General features: G+C 45.1%; 1 pseudogene; it reads right to left on the bottom strand.

The window, feature by feature from the left end:
• Positions 1-334: 334 nt before the first annotated feature.
• LOC146184555 (uncharacterized) lies at positions 335-5,549 on the bottom strand (annotated as a pseudogene).
• Positions 5,550-8,663: the final 3,114 nt, after the last annotated feature.

The raw sequence follows: 8,663 nt of genomic DNA, 5'->3' as shown, positions 1-8,663 counted from the left end.
AAAAGGATCAGTGTAACACACTGTTGATTTCGGCGTGAAAACTTAGAATAACGCTAGCACGGAAAGAGAGAGCGCGCCCCTGCTTTCAGTCTGGCCGCGACACGGTAGAGTGAATGAAACTATGTACAGCGGAGCTTACAACCGAGGCCAGGAATAGCTACTGGCTTCTCACTATGGTTACCTTAGCAGCAGTACTTAATTTGCCTGGGCGGCAATCCTAGCAGCGTAGGTTGCCAACAAACTATAAGCACGTACAAGCACAGAAGTAGCCGACTGAAGTGCAATTTTATTTTCTAGGAGACATTAGACAGGTCTAAGTATAACTCAGAACGTTTTACATATCGTCTTCATGCAAACCCGCCCGTATAAAAGAAAAGTTATGGCGCTCAAAAGCAGCACACTCTACCCTTTGTATTTGCTGCATAGAGTGTCGGGCAGCGTCGAGCAACAAACTGCGCCGGTGGTCCTTTTTAGTCATTCCGGGAGGAGTGATTAGCACCAGGTCTCTCCGCTCGCTGAGGAAAGCTTTGACTTCCGACTTGAACTTCGAAAAGACTTCCTCTATAGGGTTGAGAAATGGACTGTAAGGAGGCAGCCGCTTGATCTAGTGCGTCTGACTGGCCAGGCTTGCCTGTTCCACACAGCTGTGAGCTGGAGCGTTGTCAAAAATAAAAACCGCTTCAGAACCAGGTTCTTCACTTTTGACACGGGCTGATATGTCGCTCAAAAATGCATTGAAAACGACCCAGTGAACCTTGTCTACGGCCGTCCAATGAATGACACCATTTGCGGACATGCAGGCGAGAATGTTAATGTTTGCTCCTTTAGTGCCAGTCGTCGTCTGCACCGCAGGCTGTCCCTTCACTGCACGGCCGAAGTTCCTTGAACACCATATGTTATATTTGGTCTCATCGATGTAAAACCTGCACAAGCGAGGTCCTTCACACTGCAACCATTGCGCGTATGTTTTGCGGCTGCGTTTCACGTCCTCTCTGTTGCGGTCAATCGGCCTCTGAGTCATCAACTTCATAGCGTAACCGTGCGAATCCAGTAGGCGATCAATGCTACTTGTGCTGATGGCGATTCCCGGCAATATTTTTTCCACTGCTTGCTTTATTTGCTTTAGCGTGAAAGCAGGGTTGTTATCCACAATATTCTTTAGAGCCGTTACTACCTCATTTCCGAATTTCTTCGATGTTCCGCCTTTCTTCAACGCTTCTCTATCGCTCGCTGCAATGGATCTCGCCGTCTTTAAAGTGATGCCCAGCGTGTCTGCCAATTTTTTCACATCTCCTCCACGCCTTGACACTTCGAGAATTCTGGTCCTGTCATGCTCGGAAACTTTGCTGTTCTTTCTTTTTGGTGCACCTGGAGGCTTGAACGGCGGTCCCCGTTTTCGGTGCCCTATTAGGATGTCAGGGCACTGCTCATCAGCTTCCATGGAAGAAAATAGTGCGCGTTAAAGTTCATGCAAAATATTGAAAACACGCAGACTACCACCTGCCTATAATATACGAGTACGCACCACCACCGTCCGGCTCTACTCCGTCGTGCAAATGAAGACGACAACGCGGCACACACAACGGAGGCGCGAAGATTGCCGCCTGCTTTCCAATCTCTTGTCTTCTGCGTTTCTAGCAGTTTTTGTTTTATGCTCTTGAGAAAACATGTCTATTTCTTGCAAACGAAAGTAAACCTATTTCTAATAGTGAATTCACGTGTCTGTGCTTTCATCCATTCTCCTAGCATAGCGCAAAAACAGACGACAAATTCGGCACCGAGTAAACGGAGGCGGAAAACTTGCAGTCTGCTTTGGAACTTTTTGGCATTGGCTGTGTAATGTTTGCCTGATGAAATTACATGTAGCTAAATTAGATACGGTTAATTAAAACGTTTTTTAATTGCGTGATAAAATAATTGTGTTTCATCGACGACATTTTAATTCTGCATATATTCTGTAATCAGCAGTGCGCACATTTGTGGGATAAATTGTCCTCTTGGAATATAGAGCCAGTAAGCCACAGCTCTCGGACCCTTCAGTATTTCAGTGCCGAAATTGTGCGTTTGTCATAATATTGACGAAAGTCATCCCATAAGCTAACGCTTCGCTTACTCGTCGCATGGTCTGGAATGTGATCTCAATTTCTATTTATTTCTGGAAATCATGTTTCATGCTTTGGAGCCCTCCACCCATTCATTTTTCACATGTGGATTAAATTGGTTGGCACCCGGATTAAATTCGCCGGCGCTTGTATTAATTGCGTTGGCACTCGGATTAAATTGGTTGGCGCGGACATTATTCGAGTTGGCGCTTGGATTAAATATGCTGGCGCTATGATTAAATACTTGGCACGCGAATTATATTGCATGGCGCTTAGATTATATCAGTCGGCGCTCAGATTATTTTCGCTGGCGCTAGGATTAAATTCAGAGGGAAAACCTGTACTAGCGCTGATTGAATAACTTGGCTGAAATAAAAAAAATGCACAAAACCAGTGTACTACTTGAGTGGGGTGTATTTTGCAATACTCATCTATCATATCCCAAACAATATTCCTGTTGGATGTGCAGATATTCAAGCTTATGATTTGTAAAACTACACAAAGTCAATAGTTATGCCTCCCATTCTTGCACGCAAGCGAACAAACAAGTCTGCTTATATGAAATATATGGAAAACTTGCATGAATTCTTTGGAAGCCTGTTCCAAGTGTACCTGGCACTTTTCTTTGCAGGAAGCTTGTAGCATCGCTATCAACTGCTTGCTGCTGCATTTGCACACCAGGGGCCCTATTTTCGACACGCATGACCGCCGTTTGGCGCCTTTTTGTTTCTCTGATTAGTTGTCAGAAAAGTCACGTGTTTCAAATTTGTGGCTCGAAATTGCGGTCTGTCGAACGGTTTTTTTCGGCGCCGTAAAAATGACGTGAACGTGAAAACTGATTTTTAGCAGCGCTATTCATTATATCTGGATGGTATTTATATGTAATTATGGAGCGAAAACCGAGATATATATGATAGAAAGGGAAGCACTTACGCTTGTAATACGAATGGGCTGAAATGAACCGCCCACTGTCAAGAGCCGACTCCTGAAATCTAATTGGCTGAATTGTGTGGCGAGAAATACGTCATGCATAAACATTTATTGATGATGTCAAAACAATGTTTCATTACGTAAAGAATGTTCTGCCATTGTTATAAAAGACCAAAATTGGGCGCCGCATTTTGAATCACTTGAGGTGGTCGCGAAAAACACGTGGCGAATTCGACGGGCAGTGTAGGCGGCTGTTATCTCACCGCATTTTGGTAGAAAGTTTGGTGAGCAGTGACGCAAGCTGACACATCTTGTTGTAATTGCAGAAATCACTGAAACGACGTCATAAGGAAACCTTTCAGCTGCATCATCTTTTAGAGAATTATTAATGAAGATGCAGATTTACAACCGCACGAGGGTCGTAGCTACCCTCGCGTTGCAAACGCTTTGCTCTCTTAGAGAAACCATCGATCCGCGTGGTCGTTGCCCAGCGCACCAATGCAGCCCGCTAACTCAAGCGGTTGATCTGCGCGAGACGAGGCATTTCAGAGTTGCAACAGAAGGGAACGTTGGGCGAGTTATGGGTTGTTCATGACGGTTTCGTGGGCGCTCTTTAACACAGAGACAAAGAAAAGAGAAATAAAGGCGCCGTTCCCGTATTTTCTTCGCTTTGCCTCTGTGTTTAACAATGCCCACTAAACCATCATGAACTTCAGAGAGCACCGCGATGCTTTTTAATTATCTGTCTGGTCGGTTCGTGAGTACAACCTGAGGGGCCATATTTTGCGATGGCTGTGCATGAACATTGTACGACAAGCAGCGAGGGATTACCAAAGATGTCTAAAACGTCAGCCCTAAATACTGCCGTTTTTGCATTGCACTATGCACTCAATGTAATGTAAATGAATTGAACAGCCTTTCTACGATGGGAAAAGCAAAAAAAAAGTAATCACAGCTTCTATTTTAATGCAGGAATGTACGTTCCATGACATGTTTGCTTGCTGTATGTGATGCGTTTCATATATAAAGTTTTGTTTTATTATGCATGCGGGCTCACCATTTGCTTTTTATAGAAAAAAAATAAGCACTCCGGAGCACGTTATGATGGTACACTCTAATCATATGATGCAATAGAGTGACATTATGTGTTGATTGCTTTTTTAATACAGCCGGAAAATAACGTGCCTTTATTGATTTGCATTTTGCCGTTTCGACAGTAAGGAATACGCGCGCGCGGCGCTGCCCTAGCTTCATACCACAATTTCTTCAGTAATATTCCGCTTTCATTCCTTATTGTTCGTTTATCCTCCTCTGCACGTGTATTGTAGCCTGGGCATCGGCTAATTAATCTTCCTGCTATTCCGGTCTTCTGTTTCTTCCTCTTTCTCGGGCATCTTTTGTGTTTAGCAGAAGCTTTTTGCACGCCAGCGCATGAAAATTTAACCGACTAGATGTAAGGCCCAGCGTATGCCTTCCACTTCGCGTGTGTGTGGAAGACTCTCTCTATCTCCCCCTTCATCTCTCTCTCTCTCTGCGCTGCTTTCCGTGCTCTGCACAACTCAAGCCGACACAATATGTTAGAAACTTAAGCAGACTTATTCCTTCTGTTAACGACATAGTCCTTAAACGTTTTAGTTCCTGCGTTTAAAAGCCGCTGATAAGTAAACGTGAGAGGTCATCGGTGGTTATGAACAGTAATGCTACTTTCCGCTCCCAGTCTGCACTAACCCACTGCGAATATTCCGTTGCCGTTCTTGTTCTTCAGCTGAAACTCGTGCAGCTTTTCCGTGCCTAGCTGATGCCGAATGTTCGACCGCAAGTATGTAGTGACACACTGATACCGCAATGCCATAACCTACTTCGCTCGCCACACTGCAATCCAAGGCTTCCGAATCACGAAATGCACCATAGCATATCGGTTCCTGCAGGAGCATCGTCGTTTTTCATACTTGGTGCAAATATATAGTAGCAGACAACAGCGCACTTTTTTCTGCCACTTTATTTCTCTTTTTTTTCAGAATGCGTAACCTGATTGTGTGCATACGTAACCAGGCAACGTCCTACTGCACACGCCACACGCATGTCACACTTTAAGAAAAAAAATGGCAAATTGTCGAAAATAAGTCCCCCGCTTGTCAAGTAGCCATATTGTGTATTTTCACACCTCATAGAAGGTATCGATATATATTAGATATATCTGGAAGCAGTGGCCCCAAACCACTACAGGTGTAAAATGTTTGATAAGGTTACAGGAGGGTGGAGGCAAATGGCTGTTGCTGAAAACAGGTGCTAGGAAGATGCTAAACTATACATTGGTCAACATGATTGACGTACAATCAAAGAAATTGCTTGGATTGAACATGGTGTCCAATTGTAGGTGTTATCATGGTCCATGACCTTGCCAATTATTGTCCATGCTTGGCCTTCCTTAGCATTGCCAATGATAGGCTTCTCACCACAGACAGGCATATTTTGATTGGTGTCCAGCATTTTGCCAATTATGGAAGCATTGGCCATTGATGATTTACCATGCTTCGCAGAATAAAATTCTGCTACTTGGGAAAACTGTCCATATTAATGAGACATGACTGTAATTAAATTTTTTTCTTCTCCAGCTCGGCCCAGGTAGTGCCCAAAATATTACAGTACTGTTCAATTCCAGTTTTGGTCGAACGTTATTTCGGCGTTCCTAATGTTGTTCCTTCTATTGCCATAGTAGTGCTACAAATATTCGTTAGCATAACCTTTCTATAAAGTTTTGAACAACATATATTGAATATGTATATAGCATTACTGTAGCATTCTTGAAAATGGTAAAGCAACAAGCATGAAGCTTACCACTGGTGACGGTATACAACTCCACAATGCAATACAGCGCGACATACAACTCCTATACTCAGCTCGGCATAAATAGCATAGGAACAAGCCTTTATATCTATAATTGAGGAATCTCCCTTGAGTTATAGTGGGGAATCTTTAATAAGCAAACTCTACCAAAATAATGGGTAGTGCTTGCTCTCTAAGGCAGGCCTTATTGCACAGATAGCTGCAAATTTAACTGTTAGTTGAAATTTATACTTGAAAAAGAAAGAGAAAGGTGCTAGGAATTAGTGCTTGAAAGAGATTGGCTATCTTTTCATGAAATAATGAAAATATCAGTTAAAAATTTTTATTGAAGAAAGTTTATTTCTAGTATTAAAATGTTATATTACGACATGAGACATTTGCTATATATAAATTAAAATAAAATTTAAAACTCAACCTTATAGCGTATATATTGATGGTAATACTATACTTTGTCATGCAAGCATTTTGCAACTTACATTATATCTTTATAAATTAGCCATTCTGATCTTCAGTTCTAACTGGATTGTTTCTCATCTAGCGCTTAACGAAGGCTTTGCCGTTTCAGACGAGTTGCTGTCATGTTAGGCCGGAAAAAGTTCGATGTGATACAGCTCATTCAATTTTTTATTCCTATTTTTGTACAGGCCTGCGAAAATTTCGGATTAAAATGATATGTCATATGCTTGTCGAACGTTTCCTGAGTGATGGTATTGTTTTTATAAAGACTCCGTTGTCATGAGTAGTATGCTGACGACATGCCGCTGCAGCATCTGCCTTGTGTGTTCTTTCATTTCGAGGCTGCACTCACCACGAAACCTGCGAGCGACAGCCCGAAACCAGGAAAAAGACACTCGCCGACAATGGAACAGATGCCGAACGAACCGTGAACAAGGAAGCCCCTTGCGGCGGCGGTGAGCGTAACTCAAGGAGAAAAGCTCCCATTGGTCCGCTGTACTCCCGCAGCATGCTGAACGACACTGAAACAAACTTCTAGTAACGCTGCTTGAACTCGCGCCTGCAGCGAGATTCCGTTCTCTCAAAGGTAGGGTCCGCTGAGCAGCGTCAACTGGCGACAGACAGCGGAAATATTTGAAAAAAGGAATAACAGCGCATACGAAGCCTGCCGCACTCGTTGTGAGAACGACGAAGACGCCGTACCGTGTGGTAGCGATTCGCGATGCTCTCCGCTACAAAGGTTCAACCGGCCTCTGGCGGAGGTACTGCTCACGGTAATGCCAGCAGTAATGATTACCGTGTTGTCCTTCCCCTTTTCCCAACTGGTAAGCTTGTCTTCGACTCTGTTTTTATGCATGTTGACCTCGTCGGTCGCCCCTACCGTGCCCAAGACTTCAGAGACGCCCTTCGGAACGTGGTGGATTTGGAATAAGCTCTATCGGACAATTTCAAATGTCGCATGTCTGGATGGTTACATGTAAATCGGCGCACTCTAAAGAAAAACTAGTCTCATGTGGAGATTTATTGGTTAAGAACCGTCGCTGTGTTGTTGTGGATCCAGAACCGAAGGAGATAAAGGCTAAACTTCTCTGGCTGCCTGAACGCTTGGATGACTTCTTTATTTGTGAAGCTCTACAAGCTTATGGCAAAGTCACCTCGATTTCGAGGGAAAACTGGAAAGTTGCCGTTATGGAACAGATGAAGACGCTCAGCCGAGATGTGACTTTGACTCTTGCCGAAGGGGTTAGCGTTGGTGACGTTCCACATCAGCTAACTGTGTGTGAAGTGTAGAGCCTCGTTTTGATACCTGGCCGACAACCTCTCTGTCTCCGCTGCAACCGTGTTGGACACACTCGTCGGCACTGCTGTACGCCGCGTTGCAAAGATTACCGGCGTTTCGGCCACACAGCAGAGGAGTGTGGGGTTACATACGCGGACAAGCTTCGGCACCGAGCCTGGCCTCCTGACGAAGCATTACGGGAGTACATCATGGACGCGTCTGAGATAATTGATGCGTCTGGCGTCCTTCCTGTCGGCGTTGTGGCCGCGTCCTCAAGTGCTACTCCACAGGATACTGAGGAACAAAATACTGCTCATGCGCGTCCGAGGGTAATGGGAACAACTCAACGTCTCAGGCCTTGGGCGAGATGTCATGTCAAGCTTCGGACAGGGAGCCAAGCGCAGACGATCCACCAATCGCTCCCGAACACCAAGCGAGTGTCACCGCGGATATTGTGACCCCTGTGGTCGTTGCTGTGCAACAATGTCCAGACCAGGGCTCGCGGCTGCCGACGAGCCAGTCTTGAAATGCCGTGCATCATGTGCCTCCGAGTCCAGTAAGGAGGACGACCAAGCTGGCAACAAGCATCGTCGTCGCGGTCGAGCGTCGAAGCACAAAGGGAAGTGCCGGCGTTCGCGGTCGAGGAGGCCTGGCGGTGGTTCAGAGGCGGCTTCGCCGTCTTCCGAAAGGCAAATGGAATTGTAGGCAACACTATGTGCTGTCACCATGGCGGTCTCTGAAGAGATAGTGCTTGCAACTCTCAATGTACGGGGTCTCAGGTCTCGCCAGAGACAGATGCAAATTCGCCGACTTTTGCACATCAGGCGTCTAGATATTGTGGCAGTCCAAGAGACGAAGGTAGAGAGAGAGGAGGAAACAAAGAGGGCACTACAGCCCTTTTTGGCAGATTTTAATGTCATTGTTGCGCATGCTATGGGCTTGCCGGCAGGTTGTTTTCTGTTTCTGCGAAAGACGCTGCCTTGTACTGGCCTAACTTATAATATCGACGCCGAGGGTCGGTTGATATGTTGCGATCTTCTACTCTTTAG

Source organism: Amblyomma maculatum, chromosome 7 (assembly GCF_055883805.1).
Source record: "Amblyomma maculatum isolate TAMU_Amacu chromosome 7, ASM5588380v1, whole genome shotgun sequence".
Classification (NCBI taxonomy): domain Eukaryota; kingdom Metazoa; phylum Arthropoda; class Arachnida; order Ixodida; family Ixodidae; genus Amblyomma; species Amblyomma maculatum.
The sequence above is the reverse complement of the archived record's forward strand: the minus strand, read 5'-3'. Positions and strand labels throughout refer to the sequence as shown.